This window comes from Pseudopipra pipra, chromosome Z (assembly GCF_036250125.1).
Source record: "Pseudopipra pipra isolate bDixPip1 chromosome Z, bDixPip1.hap1, whole genome shotgun sequence".
NCBI lineage: Eukaryota > Metazoa > Chordata > Aves > Passeriformes > Pipridae > Pseudopipra > Pseudopipra pipra.
Window position 1 is genome coordinate 43,858,590 of NC_087581.1, and position 23,030 is coordinate 43,881,619.

General features: G+C 42.3%; 1 protein-coding gene across 3 annotated transcripts in view; it reads right to left on the reverse strand.

The window, feature by feature from the left end:
- PLPPR1 (phospholipid phosphatase related 1) overlaps positions 1 to 23,030 on the reverse strand; it is a 131,791-nt gene that overhangs the window by 49,984 nt on the left and 58,777 nt on the right. The window lies entirely within an intron of this gene.

Consider the following 23,030-nt stretch of genomic DNA (forward strand, 5'->3'; position numbering starts at 1 on the left):
TCACAAAGGTTCTCTGTCCAGATACTCAGTACATTGGTCTTTTACTCAGGGCTGATTCTCAGTCCTGGCACCCTGTGATCTCACTTCATTCACTAATAGCAAAAACGTTACTGAAGCTGGTCTCACTTTCCTGTATTAAAATCTGTATCATTCACAACAATCCCTAGTCTGTCTATATGTGTAGTGTAAAAAGACATAAATTTAAAATTTTGTCAGGAATTACATTCATAAATTTTCTTCCCCACAATAAAAAGCCGGAAATTCTTTGTTTTTAAACTAAAGTTGGAGATTGTCACAGCACCACCTGATTGCAGGAGTAGAATTCTTAAGGAAAATTAAGGAAAGTTTTAAATATACAGTAACACTGGGACTTAAAACAACATCTGGATGACACCCACTTGAAAGATGATGATCAGTAAGCTGTTTCTCTGCTACAGCAGCAAACTACTGTCTAAAATAACTTGGGTCTTGCTTTCAGAGCCAGAATCCCTAACTTGCCTCCTGCATCTGGAACATCATGGTATGTCCCATACTTTTTCTGTCTCTCATATACACATCCTGTATTTTATGTAATGTATCTTTCTCAGGTACATGCAGATTAATGCCTTTGTTGTGGCAAAAAGTAGTTATGCAACAATAAAATTAAATGTGTTCCTCAAACAGCTGTAGAAACAAAGGCATTCTGAACTTCATAGGAAATTGTTGGCTAATCTGTGTGTGAAAATCAAGACTCTTCTCTTAACAAAATCTGAGAACTATAATTTTCCTTTAAGACCCCAAAAACATGGGGTCTGAAAGCCTTCCTGATAAACGTCAGAATCAGATTTATACAAGGGGGAGAAGAGAATTAAACTTCCATCTGTCAAGAGGGAGAATGTATCAGATTTTTTAAATTTTATTTTTGTACCTGAAGAATGTTATCACTATTACCAAGTGTTATTAAAACCTTCAAGCCCCAAGCATAGCCTATTTGTTTTCCTTTGAGCAGGTTCCATGAGGCTTTTCAGCAGCTGGCATGCTCTGCTCAGTTCCAAATGGTACACAGCCAGGAAACTGCTGATTCCAGCACATAACACCTTAAAATGATCAACAAATTATGGCATAGAGTAAGTCGTTTTCTTAATGAAAAAGTCTGCATTAAAATGGAATCTGTTCAGAATGATTCTTTTCCTTAGCAACAGTAGAGGAGAATAGAAATATTTTGACTATTCTGATATTAAACTAAAAGAAATCAAGGGCATCTTTTTTTTCCTCTTTTTTTTTCCCAGCCCCAGAAATACCTGAATGCATGAAACTTGCTGCAATACTTAAATACTGCAGTATAGCAAAATAGCAAAAGACTTGTAAAACTAGGAGCAACTCCAAAGAGTTTAAAGAGAACTTGGAGCTGAATTTGTCCTTCTAACTTGAAACAAGATGTGTTCTTCTGTGGAAGGCTGTTTTGAGTTTGATTCTTTCTGAGAGCAGTTCTTAACCTGGATTATGCTGACATGAGTCATCCAGTCCATTAGAAATAACGCAAAATCTTGTCATAATCCATTATCTGCTTAGTTTCAGTAACTAAAATCACAAAATTGCAGCTTATTTAGCTTTGAAGTACCACAGTAAATCCATACAAATTGTGCATTTAACTGGCACACACACGCATTTTGTTTGCACAAGTCTGTGTCTTCCAGAAGTGCCCAACACAGGAACTGCTCTGGACAGGTGAAAAGCTGCCCTTAGCTAAAACAGCTTTCAAGTTGCCATACAACCCCAAGAATGTGTTTCACTGTACAAATGGCTCATAAAAGCTGTTAAATCCATCATGAACTCTAAAGGCATTTTAATCTAACACTTAGAAGCTGTCAGGACAATCCATTCCCCAAATAACAAAAAGCAACAGATCCTGACGAGACAATGGATTCTGGCACAACAGACTAATATCTTCAGTATAGTTTTCAAGATTGCTCTCTAGTATCTTCATATGGTATTTAAGCCAGGCTGTTCACAGAGAGATGCAGAGGTGTATTTTGATTTCTAATGTGTCCTTGTAGGTAGAAAAGCAAGCTTCTTTCTGAAGCTTGAATGGAGTGATAGTGGGAGAATCAAATGAAAATGAGAACTACAATAAAGCAAAATACAAAAGGAACAAATATCTCCAGAAAGTGAAAATCAAACCTAACCAAAACACAATCCTTACTTTCCGTGTGCTTGTTTCCAGACTGCAAACTTAAATGTTAATGATGGATTAGGTGACATTTCTAGCAACATATCTGAGAAAGGTACAAGGTAAAAACGATGTCAAGAGGGGACTTCTCCCCTCCCTAACTTACAGACAAATACCGACTGATGCTACAGCAGTATAGTAGTACATACTCTTCTCACAATGAGTAGTTTATTCTTGTACTCTGTGCACATTTCCTTATCCTGAAGATCATTCCCAGACTGTTCCTTGAAAGGAGATACCATTTTGCCAGCTGGAATGGCAAATGGAATGGAATTGAAAAGCCATTGATTCATCCACACATTACTGTTCCCGGAAAACCAAAGAAGCTGTAAAAAACCTGTCCATGAGGCTGACAGATCTAAAATCTGCTGGGATCATCTCTGGCCAAAAGAAGGGGAAGCTGTTTTCCACTTTACAGCATCCCTGCCTTGTAAGCTCAGGGAAACATTTCTCCAGGGAGGAAAACCTTGTAATAAATTCATAGAGTGTGCGTGGTTAGGAAGAGTAGCTCCTCAGAGAGTCAATGCTCTCACCTTCCTCACGCTGACAGTACTTGCCAAATCTGCTCCCTTCGCAGACAGTTTTGCCCGTACTTTCATCTTTTTTGCTCTGGTCATCAATCTTCCTGTTAGGAGAGATTCTCAATCAGAAACCAATACTGTCAGGTTCTTCAGAGATGTCACTCTGGGCAATGCAAAAGTGAGTGCAAAGGAAGCCTAATTCCAAAGCAAATCAGTACATTTATATTTTAGTGAACTTTGTAGGTAAACTGCAAGTTGGAGAGCTATGAGGTTTTGAAGAACAGCAGTAACTTTTTTTAGTTAGAAACTTCTATTCTTAGACAGAACTATTGTTACACGGTATTTCTCAACCCAGAAAATCCCAGGGTAAACATAAAGCCTCAAGGAAGCCAAACTCCTAGACACTGTACATTCTTGGGCCCCTTTCCGCTGCCTTTGAAACGCATGGTCCCATTTTCTTTGACTTTCAAAGGTGTTAACAGCCAGCCTTTTCTCTGAAAGCTTCATTAATTATGGACGTTTCCTGGGCAGGTGCTTGGGGTTAGAAATGGGCAAGTAATTTCCCAGCAGAATGTGTGTGCACAGACAAGAGGCTGTGGTGGGACCCTTTGTCACAGCTGTCTTTCTGCAGCAGGGTCTCTCCCTCCACCAGCTACCGAGACACTGCCAAGAAGGAATACATTTTATCTCTCTTTTGCTGTGCTCCAACTACTGTTCTGTTAGGAGGACTCTGATACGCATTCAGATCTTTTCTGTCCTTTCAGGCAGTGCTTACTCGTGTGCCTGGCCTGTTCCTTTCCTTCATAAATGACACTCTGATAGTTTCATCAGTTACAGCAAATTATGATTTTCAATTCTTTGCCCTGTTGCCAAGTTCTTCTTTTATTATTAGTAACTACTTCTTGCAGCAGTCTCTCTAGTATTCTCCCTCTCCTTCCTACAGTGACATGTGACTCTGACATATTTTAAGCATCTGTGTAACCCCCAACTTTTTCCCATATGCATCAAAACACTTTATCATATTTTTTAAATGACTAATTCTTCAGTATCCCTATTCTGTTACCTCCTGAGGAAAAGAAGAAAAGGAAAGGCTGAGTAATTGTGTTTCAGAGCCAGCAGCTTTACAGATGACTGCAATTATTTATTATTAAAACGTATTTTAAAATGTTGGGCTGGTGTAATGGAGCTATAACTTGATAAAAGTTTAGTTCTAAGAGGAAACTGTTTTTCTTTAGCTATGAAGAATCCTGTTAATAGTTCAAGGCCATGAAAGAAAGAAAAGACTTGCAAAGAAGAGAACAGGTGACTATTCAACTAGCAGCTACTGACACGCAACTGGGTTTTCTCAGATAAATCTGAGGCAAGACACATCTTCAGACTGAAGCAAAAGTCAGGATAAAAGCATTCATATGCAGATACTCAGATCCTGACCTTAGCCTAAGGAATAACTGTAGACAAGTCACCCTGTGCCTCTGTTTCCTCATCTGTAAAACTAAAATACAGCTCCCCTTATAACTCATGTGCTACAGCAGTTATCTCAGCATTAAAGAGACACGGCAAGCAAGGAAACAGCTAAATGGAGCCACTACCTACAAAAAGCTCTGAAGAAGGTGCCACGCTGTCACCAAATTGGTGGTGTCAGATGCACCTCTGGAGATTACCTGGTCCAGCCCCTGGCTCAAAGCAAGGTCAGCTGGAGCAGGCTGTCCCAAGTCCATGTCCAGCTAGGCTTTTAATATCTTCAAGGACAAAGACTCCACAACCTCTGGTATTTCATCACTCTTAAAGGAAGACAGCTTTTTATTCTGTCAAATGCTTTTTCCTGTTGAAGTTTGTCCCTGCTGCCTCTCATCTTTTCCCTGGGTACCGCAAGGAAGAAGGTACCCCAGTACCTTGTGCTGGGAGAGCCCAGCACAGCTCTCCAGGTGTCTCTCACCAGCACTGAGTAGAGGAGATGATGATCTCTGACCTGCAGGTGCTGCAACCCCCCCTTGTTGTTGTCCCAGCTTGCCCTTCCTGAAAATGCCTGTGTATCCATGGCAGCACTCCAGTCCTGTGAGCTATTTTACCACATCACTGGGAAATCATAGACCTTCAGATGCATTCAGACCTCTCAATTCCTCTCATTTCCTTTCTGTAGTATGCACATTAGGGTGCAGGCACTTGTGAGAGTGTGACCGTGCTCTCATCCCTGGCCTTGGGTATTGTTAAAGCCAGAGTGCGCAACCCTGGCCCTGAGTGATGCCCAAACTAAGCAGCCGTGAAAGCTGGTCTCAAGATGAAATGCTGAACCCAATAAAAACACTGCCAATTTCTGGACAAAGAACACCTGCCGTTAAACTAGACAAAGAAAACCTGTTAATGGTACAACCTGCACTGCCTGCCAAGAAACCAGTTATAAAGATAAGTTGCCTTTGTTAACCCTTTGTGCTGGGAACAGGCTGTGATAGGCAGACCTGCCAAGAGGCAGGGATTTCTCCTGCTGCTTAAGAAAACTGCCCTTTTCTGCAGAAGTGAGAAAGTGATTAGTATCAGAGGTTCAGGAATTGGTCAGTACTTGGTAGCTAACAGTTTTTACTTGCTGACTAAGGCTCATAGACCTGACTGTGTCACGGAAGCCAAATCCTGCTGCTTACACCAGCTGGGCAAACAACTGTTGAGCCACGGGATCCATCCAGTTCCCTTCAGGCCTTCCTCCCCCTCACCAGCAGTATCAAGGAAAGCACTGACGGAAGCCTTCATTCCCCACAAGTAGGAAATTTCCCAACACTGCCATTCACCATTGTCTCTTGCCAAATGTTTCAGGTTCAGCTGGCTTAAGTACTTCACTGTACAGAGCTCTCATCCGGGGAGGTGCCTCAGCTCTGAAACTATTTCATACTGCAGATCTGCATGTGGAGCAGGGTCTTCCCCTCAGGGCCACAAGCCATCAGCTTCTACCCTTCACCATCACTAGAGTTTCTACTTTCTAACCTGGTAGGCAGACACACTGCCTGTCCCCCTGCTGCAGTTGAAGGTTCAGGGTTTGGAAGCTGCAGGGTCTCAGACTCTTTCTTGTCATCTCTGATGCTGTGCAGTCTGCTGACCTGCTCCCACAGATCATGCACTTGGTGACAGAGATCCTCAATGAGAACAAAAGGCCATCCCTCCATTGCTCTAGCCACAGCAAGGAGCGTTAGGTGTCTCTGCAGCACAAAACCTGTAAAGTCACAACCACCTTCAGTAGGTCCATGTGCCAGTCAAGGCTTCCATTGTTACCAGGAAAACTGTTCCAGTGGTTGACAGGGATCAGACTGTGACACATCAATGTTGTGTGTAAGGACACATGTGCTTGTGTGAGCAGTTAGAAGTTCCTTTCCACTCCAACTGCTGCATAAACAGCCACCTCTCAGAGCTGTGCTCTGGGAAAGGACTAACAGAGATGCTGGAAGAGTGTTTATTATAGAATCATGGAAAGGTTAGGGTTGGAAGGATCCTTAAAGACTCTTTGGATGTCCCTGCCCATGGCAGGGAATAGACCAGGTTATTCCTTTCACCCTCCGTTAGACCAGGTTGCTCAAAGTCCCATCCAACCTGGCCTTGAACACTTCCAGGGATGGGACATCCACAGCTTCTCTGGGCAACCTGTACCAGTGTCCCAATTGACTCTCCTTGTTCAAGACTTAAGATCTGCAAGCTCAGAGCCGCCTTTGATCAGAAGGGGGCTGATGGGGGCTGAAGGGGGCTGAAGGGGGCTGAAGCAGATGGAAGAGCTGGCTAGAAGCTGCTGCTAGCAGCCATGGGCTCATCTAGCTGTCCTCACTGGCACCCTAATGTTCCTCCAAGGACTTCCAGGACTCCCCTGACCACCCCAGAAGAAGTCCCAGAAAATCAAGAAAGTATCAAAGCAGAGCAGAGAAACTGTGCCATCAGCTGTGTCTGACAAACAGGGAAAGCCTGCAGTCTTCTCAAGTGCAGGAGCTTTCACATATTGGTTGACATAAACAAAAATAGAGGGAATAGGTAAACTGTAAAACTCCCTGACACAGAAATTATGGGTGCCAGCAAATTACCATTGCTCAAAAAGCAACCATAAAAAAAACCTGACAGAAAAATCTCTAACAAACTAGTAAAAAGAGTGACACTTTCTCCAACCAGGGGATGTATTAACACCACGCCAGAGACAGTCAGCATACAGCAGTCCCATTTTATACCCTTCTCTACCTATTGCTTGATGTTCAGAGCTCTGCTGCCAAGACAGGCTTTTGGTCTGGCTCACAACTGCTTTATGTTATGCTGGTGAAAGATGTCATCCTCCTCGGTGCAAGGCTTGCTTGGGTTGGGGAAAATGCAGCTCTTTTCTCTTTGCTAAATCTGCTCAGTATTCTCTTAACAGCTGTGAAGCACTTTGATGTCGTTAGACAGAAAGATCTCCAGTGGCACTACACAAACAAATCACAGTGCAATCAGCATTAAGGGAAGTGCAATGAGGCAATGGTCAGCACAGGCACGGGAACAGCCTTGCTGGCCATTCGATTTTCATATAAGGACAGCAGACAAGTGAAAAATAGCCCAGGGAAAGCAGTGCAGGACACCTGTGATGCAGGTCTGGCAGGTACCACATCCCTTCCACGCACCTACAAAGACACAGGGGCTCCCTGTTGTCCTGCCTTTCCCTTACAGTGCCTGCATGTAGAAACACAACACTTGATTTTGCACTGCTGTGTCGTCACCAAGTTCCTCAGTATCGAGGCAGTGCAGAACTTATCATTCCAAAACCATGTGGAGAAGATGGAAAATCAAATTTATCCCCACACTAACAACACTGACCTTATCACATTCTTAAATGCTTGTTCTGTTGCCTATTTCTTCCAGGTATAAAGGCTTTCCATCTGAGTTGACAGCCTTGGAGCTTATTGGAGCTCTGAATCTTTGTCATTCATAGAACAGCATTCATTAAGGTTCATAAAGTTCACCTGTACTTCAAGACTGATGGTATTTAATACAGTAGTGCAGGTCTGCAGTCTTTAGACATTGATAAATGGAACACTTACTGCAAAAAGAAACTATCTGTTGATATCAAGATTGCAGTACTCTCAGACTGACCAAAAAATCAAATAGAGACTACGTTTTAAATTAAACTGAAAACGATCAAAGACATTTTACTTCACAGTCTTATTAATATGTATAATGCATTAAGAAATCCATTTTATTTGCCTCCAACATTTTCCCAACTGAACACGAAGCTTGTAAAAAAACAATTACCACTTTGAGTCTCCTCTGCTGCATGCAAGTCATGTGTCTGAGCCAATATAACTCTTTTTCACTGGCAGGCAGTCATATTAAAAAATTAATGCTGACCAATTTGTTTTTCAGAACCTGTAATCATTTTGCTACACAATTTTGAATGCAAGGTAAGGGAGAAGAGAAAACCTGGGGTTTGAAAACATTCATAAAACCCCCTAGGCTCTGGTGGTCACTTTTGTCCCTTTCACTTAAAGATACCATTCTCTTTTCAATGTTAGCCCCGTCAAAACAAGTAGAAATACTCAAGGCTAATTGTTATGGCTATTTGTCATGACAAGGTTCGGATATAATGAAAGAACAATCATGTCTGAACCTGGATTTAACTTTACTGATGTTTCTCAGGACTCTAGTTTAACAAGTCTCCACACACACAAAGGGCAGTTTCATCTCCTTCAGAGTCTTAATAAACCAAGGTGCAGCAGCAAGAGGCATGAAGATGCATATGTGGCTTCTGTAAGAAGTGAAATAGTGGACAGTATGGAAATGGGTCTAATGAAAATTACTTTAGGATATAGATATGAGGGAAATGCAGCACAGCAATACAGACCTTTAGTTTACAAAAGAGATTGAGGTGGCAAGGCTTGAACAGGAAGCTTTATCTCAGGTTGGGTTCTACAACATGGAATGTGGACAAGGAAATCTACATGCTAACTGTTGGTAATCAACACATATTTTCACACTGGGCATACAAATACATCGGTGAAGTTACTGCAAGAAAAGTGGCTAGGCAGACAAGACTGGTCTTAAGGTTCCAACTGCACACAGTTCTAAATGTCAGGATGATTTTTTTACATGATTCATTCCTTTATTGCCCTCTGCTACCCATGCAGTTTTTTGTTGCATTCTTCTTTCTCTATTTGCTGCCATCAGGCCTAGATTCTTTCTCCTTCACATCAAGTTAAACCACCTTACTAGGAAGAATATTAGGACAAGTGTTTTCCTATGAGGATACTCAAAACCCAAGCAGATTGCCTGGCAAGGTAATAGGAAAACTCAACTGGACAAGGCCCAGACGAACTTCATCCAGCTGCTGCTGCTCTGAGCCGTGCTATGCCTAGAGACCTCCAGAGAACCTTTTCCACCTAAATCATTCTTTTTAACTCAAAGGAGTACACACTTGGGTTTCTCACTCATGTGGTTGATCCTGGATGCCTTTCTTGTTCAAGTTACATCTAGTGTGAGTTTTTTCCAAGTCCCAAACTGCTTTAGTCCTTTCTACAGAAAGATATTTTAAATAAGAATGAAAAAGCCTGAAACTCAACATGATAAACCAATGCTCATATTTATTCATGTGAAACCACTACCACTGTATAAAGCACTCTATTCCCACAGTTTCATCAGTTTGAGAGTTTCAGTATGTTTCCCACCATTGTAATAGAGCTGAACTGATTTTTGCTTTGGCTGGTTTAAATAATATCATAAAGATCCCTGATGATTACTGATCTAGCCAGCTCCAAGTCACATATTAGCACAACTATAAAACTAATAAAAGTGCAATCTGCTATCCAATCTATTTGAAAAGTTAATTAACTACAGTATAACTGGAATCTTACATTGGTCAGGCACTAATAGGAAACTAGATTGCATTTATGACGTACACCTACACATTTTTTTGGCTACAATTTTATAAAAAATGAAGTATTTAATCAATAATGACAATAAATCAAACAGAAATTCAATCAATGGTTCCACTGTCCAAAAACATCACAAACTACTCTGAAGCCTCACAAACCACATTCTCTCCATGAAGCACACAAAATTCATAATGAGTCTTGAGAAAGCAAGTAGTCTGCTATATATGCTGTAAACTAAAGTGGTATTAACTCAATAACATTGCACATAATAATCACACACTAAATTTCTGTGTTTTAATAAAGTACGTAACAAGTACTGATGTAGTATTAGTATTACTATTAGAACTCCTTCCAGGTATGCAAAATCTGAACTCCAGAAGTCATGACGAACAATAGATTATTGATTTTGGGGATAGACATGCAGCACTTAATAGCTGAGAGAAGGAAAGACAGGGATAATTTGGCCATTATATGGCCAAACATAGCTATACTTTAAATTACCGAATTCACTCTATTGAAGTTGTAAGAAATCTGACAGTACCTCGAGTAATAATCGCATCATTATTTCCAAGTTGCTTTAATCTTATTGCAGCATATTTTTGGTAGACCCCATCAATAATTACTTCAGAATCATAAAAAGTTAATTACGCTCTAGAATTATGAAAAGGTAATAAATGATTTAAACACATTTTAAATTCGTAAGAGCCTATCCTCCCCCACATCCTGTTACATGGGTTCTTCCATTCATCTGCTCATGTCACCAGGCCATAAAGGAAATTAAATGAGAAACAAGTGCATAGCAGGGTTTTGGAGTATGTTTAAACCTTTTGTGCTCTTTGCACTGACCCCATGCAGCTGCTGGAGACCACAGCCAGCCACAGGACTCCAGGTTTGTGTAGTCTGATGCGGATCTTAATCCCAGTGAGTGCTGTAAACACATCATTCAAAAGCAGGAATTACAGACCATTATGAACAACCACTTGGTTTCTTGAACAGTATAACAACTCTTTAAAAATCGACTATGTGCTTAGTAAAATATTGATTAATCATGCATCTAACAACCATTTCTAAAAATCTATCTACAATAGAAATGTGACTACTAAATCACTCTATTTCAAGATGGAGAGGCATCTTTACACCTGATTCTTTAACTTAAAACTGGAGTGTTCCAGGAAGATCTAATATCTGATCCTAAATTAGAAGGCCAGACTTTGGAATCAGAACTATTATTTTAGGCATCAAGCTGAAAGATAATCCATGAAGACTCACGAGCTCTAGAAGTGAGGGTCAATCTCTAATCACTGCTTTAAATAAACATCATCATGAGTAATTATTGCATGTGTGTTAAGACCTGAGTGCCCATTTAAGATCATGTGCACAAGATGCAACAGGTTTCAAAGCACCACTTCCTCCTGTCTCACGTATTTCCTGCAAACACATCTGTATTAATCCATTTTCATACAGTCTCTTCAACAGCTCCACTGAGTTCACAGTTGTGATGAAATAACATGACACATGCAAACTTACCTGTGTGAGAAAGCATATAATATGGCTTTAGGAATGGAACCTGAGAACTACTTGTACTATATCCAACATCTCACAGAAATTCCTGGTGAAATACACCTCTGAAGGAATCATATCAGAGAAGAATTGTTTTACTACTAAAATGCTGGGATGTGAGAATGGACTGAGAAGCGGCAGCTGATGAGCTGATGTCTCTTCGGGTTACCCCAGGAGTCGCAAAATAGATCATGAAACCTGAGATGCACTGGCCAAGTGAGTTAGAAATGCAGAAACATAAAGTATCATTTCTCCAGAAAGCTGTATTTTATTTGTTGCCACATTCTGCTGCATTCAAAATAGATTTATATATTTTGTATTACTCGTGTGCTGGCAACTGGATTATCCATCTGCACTTTAGAGGGAGAAGATATCACAATTTGGAAGCTATTTTCTTCCCACATAAAGGCACCTAAATGTTGCCAGAAGCCTAGGAGATTTCCAGGTTGGTGCAATACCTTGGGTTTGTAAAGGATGCGCATTCTTGGCAAACCAATTTCTAAAGTTGGTCTTAAAACTCAGCTGGAATTTTTAGAGAGCAGAAAAACGCCAATATCCTTTCAAAGCTATATCACTTAAATGAATCGTTTTGCTGTAAGGCTGATCTTGACGACTTCACCCTTGTTACACTGCTAAAACAAAACCCTCCTTTTCAATTTCTGGAGTGGCTGCTCAGGAGCCAGAAATCAAGTCCTGATGAAACTGGACACGACGCATAGAGACCTATTTCACTTTTGAAAATTCTCCTGATATCAAAACCACTGTCAAAAAGTTGGAATGGGTTTGATATTGCAAAATATGCTTTAAGCATCTTGCTTTGCTCCCACATTCCTCATACCTTTCCTACTGGAAAGGCCTGATTGTTGTATTTAGGGTTATTTAAGATTGGATTTTTGAGTCTCTATTGATGCCTTTCCACTCTTTTTAGAACCTCATGTAACTTATGCAAATTATCATGCAAAATAAATGCAGGGATATTCCTACAGACCCAAGAAACGTGTTCACAAGATGCAGACCAGAGGAAATGGTGCAATTGTGTCAAGAGCAGTCAATAAACTGATAATGCACTGCACCTTAAATGATCTCCAAATTTTCACCTATCTGAGCAAATAAATAGTTCAACATTGTGTGCTTGGGAAAGAAAATATTAAAACCCCTTAAGTCTTCGAAGTAGGCAAACAAACAAGCAGACAAAAGTTAACACATCAGGGGCTCTATGGCAATATGCATGAAACATAAAAATGTAAATATACTTCTGAAAAGATGGAAAAAATCAACAGTAATTTTATTACCACAGAGCGGTAATATCACTCTGTTACTGTAGGGAGATAGCAGCCCATGTTACATATTGTGCTGCATGTATTTTCACATTGCTATCTATTTTAAGTCTAATTAAAGCTGCTCAGTCATTACTGGAAATACCTTCCAACTTAGGAGGCTTCAAATATGGCTTGCAGAGTTCTGCATAAATCACACAGAAAACTTGCACGAACAGCGCCTGTTTCATAAGCAATTTTCTTAAAGCTCTATACAAACATTCTGATTACTAGCTTTTCTAGAAATAATCTACTAAAGCTATGGGCTTTTTTTAACTTACAAATTGGAAAAATGCATTTCTGCTTTAAAAAACAGCTAATCCAATCTCCTAAATGCTGAGTAATAAAAAACCACAATTCTTTCTCTTAAAAACCTGATTAAACAGGCCAATATATTATAAATTACACAGTTCCATACAGTAGAAGGGTAGTTGTAGTAGGTGACTCCCTTCTAAGGGGAACTGAGGACCCTGTATGCCAACTGCACCCATCTCACAGGGAAGTCTGCTGCCTCCCTGGGGCCCAGGTAAGGGAGACTCCCTGAACTAATTCAGGGAGTTACCACTGCTGCTTGTCCCAGCTGGCAGTGATGAGGTTGATAAAAGGGGTACTAGGCTAATTAAAAAGGACTTCAAGGCACTGGGTTGATTGGCTGGTGGGACAGAAGTGCAAGTGGTGTTTTTCTCAGTTCCTGCAGTAGCAGGAATGAATAAAGAAAGGAATAGGAAGAGCCATTTTATCAGTAAGTGGCTTAAGGACTGGTTCCATCAGTGGAATTTTGGATTTTTTTGATATCGGGGCAATTTTGATGGCACCAGGCCTGCTAGAGTCAGATGGGCTTCACATATCTAGCAAGGGCAAAAAGATTCTAGCCTATGAGTTGGCAGGCCTGATAAGGAGGGTTTTAAACTAGGTTTGAAGGGGGAAGGGGATGAAACCAGGCTCTCCAGAGATGAGCCTAAGGGTGGTAAGCCAGAGTTAGGGGTGAAATCAGCAGCCCACCTGAAGTGCATGTACACCAATGCACGCAGTGTGGGTGATAAACAGCAGGAGCTGGAAGCCATCGTGCAGCAGGAAAGCTGTGACATAGCTGCCATCACAGAAACGTGATGGGATGAGTGACATGACTGGAGTGTTGTCATGGATGACTACATGCTCTTCAGAAGAGACAGGAGAGGTGGAGGGGTGGCTCTGGAGGTTAGAGAGTCTCTGGACACTGTAGAACTTGCAGTCAGTGACGATAAGGTTGAGTGTCAATGGGTGAGAATGAGGGGGAGGCCAACAAGGCCAAAATCCTGGTGGGCGTTTGTTATAGACCACTCATCCAGGGTGAAGAGGGTCATGAAGTATTCTACGAGCAGCTGGGGGATGCTTCAAGATCGCCAGCCCTTGTTCTTGTGGGAGACTTTAACCTGCTGGATGTCTGCTGGGAACTCAGCATAGTGGAGAAGAGGCAGTCTGGGAGCTTCTTGGAGTGTGTGGAGGAGAGCTTCTTGTCACAGCTGGTGAGTGAGCCTGCCAGGGGTGGGGCCCTGCTGGACCTGCTGTGTACAAAGAGAGAAGGGCTGATGGGAGATGTGGTGGTTGGGGGCCATCTGGAGCACAGTGACCATGAAATGATGGAGTTTTCAATACTCGGTGAAACAAGGAGGGGTGTCAACCTCTCCCTGGACTTTGGAGGCAGACTTCAGCCTATTCAGGAGACTGATTCGGAGAGTACCTTGGGAAACAGCCCTCAAAAACAAAGGAGTCCAGGAGGATGGACATACTTCAAAAAAGGAATCTTGAAGGTGCAGAAGCAGGCTGTCCCTCTGTGCCAAAAGGGGAGCCAGTGGGAAAGATGACTGGCCTGGCTGGACAGGGACCTTTTGCAGGAACTCAGGGAAAAAAAGGGGCAGGAAACTCAGGAAGTGTTTAAGGGTATTGTTAGGTCACGCAGAAAGGAAATTAGAAAGGCAGTTTGAACTTAATCTGGCCACTTCTGTAAAGGATAATAAAAGATGTTTTTAGAAATACATCAATAGCAAAGGGCAAAAAGGGGTAAGGAAAGCCTCCATTCTTTATTGCATGTGGGGGTGAATATAGTCAACAAAGACAAGGAAAAGACTAAGATACTTAACACCTTCTTTGCCTCAGTTTTCAACAATAAGACAGGTAGTCCTCAGGAAAACAGGGCTCCTGAGCTGACAGACAGGGTCGGGGAGTCAAAAAGCCCCCCTGTTATCCAGGAGGAAGAAGTGAGCGACCTGCTGAGCTACTTGGATCCTCACAAGTCTATGGGACCAGATGGGATCCATCCTGGGGTGATGAGGGAGCTGGTGGAAGAGCTTGCCAAGCCACTCTCCATCATTTATCAACAGTCCTGGCTCATCAGGGAGGTCCCAGATGACTGGAAGCTGGCCGATGTGACACCCATCCATAAGAAGGGCCGGAAGAAGGATCTGGGAAACTCCAGGCTGGGCAGCCTGACCTCAGTGCCTGGCAAGGTTATGGAGCAGATCATCTTGAGTGTGATCACACAGCACCTACAGGACAGCTGGGGGATCAGACCCATCCAGCAGGGGTTTACGAGCGGCAAGTCCTGCCTGACCAACCTGATCTTCTGTGACCTGGTGACCCGCCTGGTGGATGAGGGGAAGGCTGTGGATGTGTCCACCAAGACTTCAGCAAAGCCTTTGACACATCTCCCATGGCACACTCCTGGAAAAGCTGCAGCCCATGGCTTGGACAGGGGCACTCTGTGTTGGGTTAAGAATTGGCTAGAGAGCTGGGCCCAAAGTGGTGGAGAACGGTGCTGTGTCCAGTTGGCAGCCGGTCACTAGTGGTGTCCCCCAGGGATCAGTGTTGGGCCCAGTCCTGTTTAATATCTTTATTGATGATCTGGATGAGGGGATTGAGTCTATCATTAGCAGATATGCAGATGACACCAAGTTGGGAGGGAGAGTCAATCTACTGGAAGGCAGGAGGGCTCTGCAGAGGGTCCTGGACAAGCTGGAGAGATGGGCTGAATCCAATGGTATAGGGTTCAACAAAGCCGAGTGCTGGGTCCTCCACTTTGGTCACAACAACCCCATGCAGCGCTACAGGCTGGGGAGAGTGGCTGGAGAGCAGCCAGGCAGAAAGGGACCTGGCGAGTTTGGATTGACAGGAAGCTGAACATGAGCCAGCAGTGTGCCCAGGTGGCCAAGAAGGCCAATGGCATCCTGGCCTGGATCAGGAACAGTGTGGCCAACAGGACCAGAGAAGTGATTATTCCCCTGGACTCAGTGCTGGTGAGGCCACATCTTGAGTCCCGTGTCCAGCTCTGGGCCCCTCAGTTCAGGAAGGATATTGAGGTGCTGGAGCAGGTGCAGAGAAGAGCAACGAGGCTGGTGAAGGGATTGGAGCACAAGTCCCACGAGGAGTGGCTGAGGGAGCTGGGGCTGTTCAGCCTGGAGAAGAGGAGGCTCAGGGGAGACCTCATCACTCTCTACAACTCCCTGAAGGGAAGTTGGAGCCAGGTGGGGGGTGGTCTCTTCTCGCAGACAACCAGCAGTAGGACAAGAGGACACAGTCTTAAGCTGTGCCAGGGAAGGTTTAGGTTGGACATCCGGAAGAAGTTCTTACAGAGGGCATGATCAGGCATTGCCCAGGGAGGTGGTGGAGTCAACGTCCCTGGAGGTGTTTAAGAAGAGACTGGATGTGGCATTCAGTGCCATGGTCTAGTTGACAAGGTGGTGTTAGGTCAAAGGCTGGACTCAATGATCTCAGAGATCTTTTCCAACCTACTTGATTCTGTGATTTTGTGTGAGAACTGGTACTTTTAATCTCTTCCTTGAAAACTCTACCAAAGTACAAACCTTAAGATGTTATTCAGGCTGTTAAAGGTGTTATTTGCAATGGGAAATTTTCAGGATAAATGGGGAGGATAAAAAACATGCTTCATGTGTCTGCAAGCAGGAATACAAACCTTTCATTTATATTTTAAAGAAAAATGCAGCAAAGCAGCTAATCCCTCAAGGGCAGCCCCTTAATGTTAATTTTAAGAGGTCCTCAAGATGTTAAGGAGAATCAAATAATAGTGTGCTTTATTTCACAGTGTCCATTTTGGCCAAGAGTCTTTTGTGCTCTCTGCCTAATTGTGAAGCACCTAGAAGGATTTTCGTTTATAGTCGAATATATATGAAAGCTGCTTAGCAATTCAACAAAACTAATCCAATGTTCAAGCGACATCTATTCACTGAGATTAAGCCAATTTTATAACATGGAGTTACCCAGTCACCTGGAACAAAGGGAGGTATGTGGAAGATAGATAAAGAAAGCAAATGTGGAGGAATGACTGGCAAATGGGGAACACAAAGAGATATTTAGAAAAAGCAACAAACAGATACATATGCTGAGAGAATAAAACAAGAAACAGTGAATCCCAAGAAGCAGAAGAGACTGAAGCATACGGATTATGCAGAAACATCACCCTCCTACAAAGGGAGCTCCCCTGAATTTGGTCAGCATCTGTCACCACCAATTCACACAGCAGGCCTAACTGGAGGATCTAATGACAGGCAGTTTATACAACACCAGCACATGACACGTCCCTCAGGGCACTTTGTCCTCACAGCATCCCAGTGGAGCAGCACAGCACGACCAAGCACAGCACAGATGGAAAAAGCAAGGCACAGAGCTTTAAACAGCTTCGTGCGAGACTCCTATGGAAAGAGTTGAGCCAGCACACACGAACCACTGGAAAAAACCTTATTTTCTGTCTCAGCAGGAAACAAAATCAAAAAGCCCCACTTGGCAGATACTAGATACTGCTGCAGAACACAGCCACTGATCACTGCAACTATTTGGTTCACCTTGGGATGCCTTTTCAGTTAATGATTATATTAAAGTCTGACTGGATTATTATTTTTCTTATGAGAGAAGTGACTTTTTTTAAAATGACTCCCAATACATTCAATCCTCTTACAAATATAGCTTTGTGGACCACAGCACACAGAAAAAAACATTTCACACTCCCTGAACACTGCTCAAGATTAGAGGGCACCAGCCACTACACCCAAATGTGCAAAATCTTTTGAGTTTTCAGAACACCTAAACAAAAAACTAGATTACAAGAAGTGCCACATGTGATGACTGTTTTAAATTCACTGATTTTTCACAGCTCTCTAAGTCCTGCTGTGATGCTGATGGCAAACAGAAGTTCAAGGGGCACTTGTCTCACACAAATGATTTCAGTATTGCAGAAATTCTCCTGCTAAAGGGTAGTTCAGCTGTTGGCTTGACTACATGAAATACTGGCAGGAAAATGTAGCTAGGCAAAAAAAGAAGAATCCTTGCCTTCTTTACTTCTCTAAGTTGAACCATTTTTTAATTACGCTTGAACTGATATTTGAAGATGATTCAATCTGTCCAAACATAAAATAGCAAAATGTAAGGTAAAATTTACTCCACTGATTGTAGGAACAGAAATCCTATAAGGCTGTAAAATACCTATAGTTCCAACCAAAGTTTATATCAGAACAGATGTAAGACTAGAGCTTTGAATTTTGCGGATTTTTCATTATATTCTTTGGGGGGAAGGAGAGAAGAGATCTTTCTTATAAAATCTTCATCCCTTTGCAACGCCCTATATATCAAATTGTCAAGAAGAAACAGTTTCCACTCTGCCTGCAAAAGCTTTCCCGAGGGCAGAATAATGGATTTAGTGTGAAAAAGTGGGATCTTCAGATTACAGAATTTGAAAGATGTCCAATGTTTTAAGTTTTAATGGTGTTGCTTATTTGAGTCTGCTCCTACTACCTTGTTATAGTCAGGATTACAATAATCCACAATACAGCACAATGTGGAATATACATCAGTCATATCAAAGTCACTTGTTATTCAGTAACTCTTTGATCCGTTTAAGACAATTTAATTAAATCTGGTTCTAGAAAATTGCAGTGTTTTCATGTGAAAGACACATCTTAGATGGCCCCAGCTCCTTCAAGAGTAATCGCACTTGAAAATAAATCCTCAGATAACTCACACTCTGAAACAATCCAAGCCCTCAAGCCAGGACTTGCAGTGCAAGGAGGGGGAAAAAGGAATAAGAAAATGCCACATAAGCAGAAACTCCAGACCAAATTTCACTTTTTGTTATCTAGAGAGCCATTACAGTCCTAACTGCTGTTGACTCAGAAGATATGAGAGGTTTTCCTTGCAGGAAGACGAGGATACTGCTTCTTCAAAAACCACCATTCAAACAACCACAAGGGCTCTAAAGTTGTTCACATGCCTCCCCCCTGAAATCATGTATAGTTGTAAGGATGCTGTTTACTCACAGTATGGAACTTTCCCTCCAACATTTACTCATCTTCGTGGCTAGGCTTCGCGAACGAAGATTTAGGAAGGGTAACATTTACTAGCAAATGGAATTATCACATCCCCTTACACTTTCTGTCACTAACAATAAGCATCACATGCACTGAAAATGCAAGGACAGTCACTTTGACCTACCAAATTCAAAGCCAGACTGGACTCTCCTACACCCCAGTAGCTTGAGTTTCATCCTAGAAAGCTAAACCCCAAAATGAGATGAACACAGAGACGAGAAGACTAAAGCACATGGAAAACACTATTAGGTGAAGGGTAGCTCACCAGTCCCCCAGGAAGAGAACTGAGATTTTCCAGGCACTGCACTTCTCTCACTTCTATGCATGACATTGCCTAGATCTGAGGGACTTTAGTTGTTCTGACAATTTATTCCTCACCTGCAGAAAACTGGGTGTACTTCTGTGTACAACACACCTGTACCAGTTGTGATTTTACCTTTCTCCACCTTGAACAAGTACACATGTGGATGCTATGTGGAAAGATGAAACACAGGACTCCTTGGATCACACCTTGCAAAGTGGGATTGCAAAATCCTGGGACAGCTGTGCTGAAGCATTTTTATAGGTGTTTCTGACACTGCTCTGTCACAGACATACCAGCAGGTGAAAGAGGGAGGAGGTGCTCCATTAAAGAACTTTGGCAAACAAAGGCCAAAGTGGAAAAGTGAAAGAAGAAGAAGATGTGAGAAATTTTTTCCTGTCAAATGCTGCTTCTCCTACTTTCTCTCATGCTTGCCTACCATCTCTTTAGTGATCAGTCCTGGCCATCAGCAAATCCTCATATAGGCTGCTGAGCACTATTGGCATTTGCTGGGATAGATTCAGGGCATACCAACAGCTGGCAGCTCCACAGCCTCTGCTGCATGCTGTGAGTCCATCACTGGACCAAATGTAGCAGAGGGCTCTGGAAGCTACGGATTAGGGTATCCTGCTCTTTACACTGTTATTTAACGTCTGTCCAACGGCTTCAGTCCTCATGGACCAGGTACTCAGTGGTCCATACACTGCTCAAAGCAGTGGTATATGTCAGCTGAATGAGGAACAAAATTGCTCTCATCTGGTGGCAACCTCTTACACATAAACCAAGGCTGAGAGCAAGCTTCCTGAAGGCTCCTTTCACTGATGCTGGCTGCAAAGGAGGGCAGGGAAAAGACTCCTGCATGTCCCAATTAATTGATTATGTGTTTAACAAAATGTACTCTACCAGATCTTCATGGACATCTGGTGACAAATGCCACCGTGTAACAGTAAATCTTATAATACAATAAAGAACAAGCCAGAAAGCTGTCTGCATTATTTGGGAGAGAAACTCAGATCTGGTAAGTGGATTAAAATTAGTTTAATGATTCTCTGTTTAGCCTTTAAATCTACTCATAACATGACAGTATGTTTCCAATTAGAGAATAAAAATGTCAATTTAACATCTATGTCATTACCGATTAGACATCAGATGCTATCTCTCCATTATTAAAAGTTTCATATTTTGAACATAAAAAGGAATTTGTAGAGTCAGGCAAAGGGTCTAAGTTTTTATAATGAGCCATTCATCTTCAGGTCAGATTCCATAATAACTAACTGCTACAAATTAGTTCAGTGGGAGGAAAATGAAATGGAAAAAAATGGAAATGAGAATTACTGCTGAAACTGTGTCATATTTGTACACACTGAGCATAATGGTATTTATAGTGTCCAAACTCTTTGTGACACCTCATTTCTACCACTGCCACCACAACTTATGTGAAAGCACACTGCCTAGTGGGCAGTTAGCAAATACCTCTTGGCAGGGCATCTGACATGACAATCCAGGCTCAGCATTTTTTTCTTTAGATTAAATATCTCAAGACTTTTAATCACAGGACAAGGCCCCAGGGGAGGAGGCAGCACATTCTGGGGAACAGGCCAATGATAATATTTACTGACCATCTCTTTCTGTACTCATGACCAGCTGACATGACTGCTACTGGATTGTTTTTGCACAGAAAAATGTTATCAGGAAAGCAGGCAAGATTATTTTTAGCTGTCCTGCTTTTTGCAACAGCAGTAAGGTGTCACACAGCTAATCAATTCTCGTGGTTGCTTCAAAGCTAAAAAAATAGGGTGTGTCCTAACTCAGGTAATCCAGCACAGGGCTTGGGTGTCTGGGGCAGCTTGTCTGAAAAAATAAACCAACACTTACTTTAGTCTCAGAAGCACAGCAGTGGGAAAAGAACACCACCTCCAGTGTACCTTAAGGTTTACAGGTAGCCATTTTCAGACCGAATGGCTACTATCAGTCAATCATCTCTGCACTCCCAGTAGGAAATTAGATCTCCCGTTGTTAATGCTACAATGCTTGACACAAGTCTGAATTTGTAGTCCCAGTAGTGCTAAATTAAAAATCCATACTGTGGGCAAAGAGGGGAAGAAATACATGTTTTCATCAAATGTAGCAGAGAGAACATCTTTTCAGACACTACCTCTCTGGTTTTGACTGACTTTTAATTTAAAGTTTTGTTTTAATCAGCAAAGCAAGTATAGGAAAGGACAAGGAATATACACTTATAGAGCAAACTCACCTTTATCATCATATCAGTCTTGTCTACAGGAGGAACCATTTATACCTCTGTCATAGGCTTCCAACCATGGTCATCATTCATACACTTGGAGCACTAAAAATCTTCAGAAGTGCTTGTTTAAGCAATAAATTTGAGAAATCTCATTCCTGATAGTGTTTATTGTTGGTTGGTTTTTTTTCTGAGCTCATTGCTGTTTTTTCCCCATTTTTACCCCTTCTTTCTCTAGCTGTTAGGATAAACGAGTGACTCCTTGTCTCCATCAGAACAGCCCACCCTCAGTTTCCCCAGGGAGCAGAGATTCCCCAGGAAGCCAGACATTATGTGACAAATCCCTGTGGAGCATTGTAAGGCTCAGCCACCTTCCCACACTGGTGTCTGCCACAGCTACAGCTGGGAAGGCCCTATGCCAAGCTTTACTACTGGTTTTATCATGCTTCTTCTCTCTCCTAATTTTCCAACCACTCAAAAAGGCCCATTCAAATCAAAACAAAAAGTACTGTTTACACTAATCACCCAGGAATTGTCTGACTATGTTTTTGGGGCTAAGCTGGTAGCACAGAAAGTAGGGAGAACACACAAGGGGACTGTTTCTACCGGCTGAAAAAGGAGGGGACTCCAGCTGATGATGAAGGGTTAGAGAGGCCCTGGATACCAGGGCATGCTTTTCCCATGTCCCCTGGGAATGGTCAGTGCTCAGGAGCCCTGGAAAGCAGTGCCCATTTCACCTGCCACTGCTGCCAGCACACTCAAACCCTTCCACGATTTCAGCAGAAGTGGGATAAGTCTTACACAACACTTAGGATTACAGTTAGTCTTTCAACAGTTCTTAGCACTTCTCTTGTGGAAGAGCACAAGTTGCCTCATAATTTGGGCCAGAGGGTCAGTACTGCATCCAAGCTAGGATCAGACAGGTAGCTCTGAAGATGGTTAGTCACAGGCATTTATTTCCTTTTTAACCTGTAAATCTGATGGAAGCTTTCATCCTCCTACGAAACATAGTTGCCTCCCCTTGCCAGGAAAACCATCCCAGCCTCATAAGCACCAGTCAAATAAGCACTGATTTAATAATGATATTGGCCAGTCTACCAGTGTTGTGCTAAATAAAAGAAGACCCTCAAAATAGCATTTGTACAGAGTAAAATAATCAGTCACCAACTACCCTTAACAAAGATGTGGATCATACTCCATGATGGGAACATCCACTCCTTCAGCTTCACTGCTAGACAATTCACAGCCCTTGTGCTAGCCAAGCTTCTTCATCACACTTAATGGACAGGCTTGCCTCATCTACATTGTATGTTCCACTTGAATGGAAATCAGAGCTGAGTGTTGTTTCCTAAGCCTATGAACCATGAGACTGTGAAGTTAGAAATCTCCTTGAAGGAGGTCTAGTTCTTGTGCAGCATGAAGATGGATAAGGGTCTGAGAAAAGATGGGAAGATGACCTGTTACTGACCCACATCTGCAACTACTGCCTGTTCTCTGCCAAATACCACAGGACAGGCCAGCAAGCCAGATGGAGAGGTCTTGGAAACACAGCATCTACTTGCTCTTGTACCCAAGATCTGGATAACTTGTGCCAGACTGTTTCCAGGGGAACTTGATGGCATCAAGTATGAAAATGGATATTTATGTTATCAAGTAAGAAATCATCCT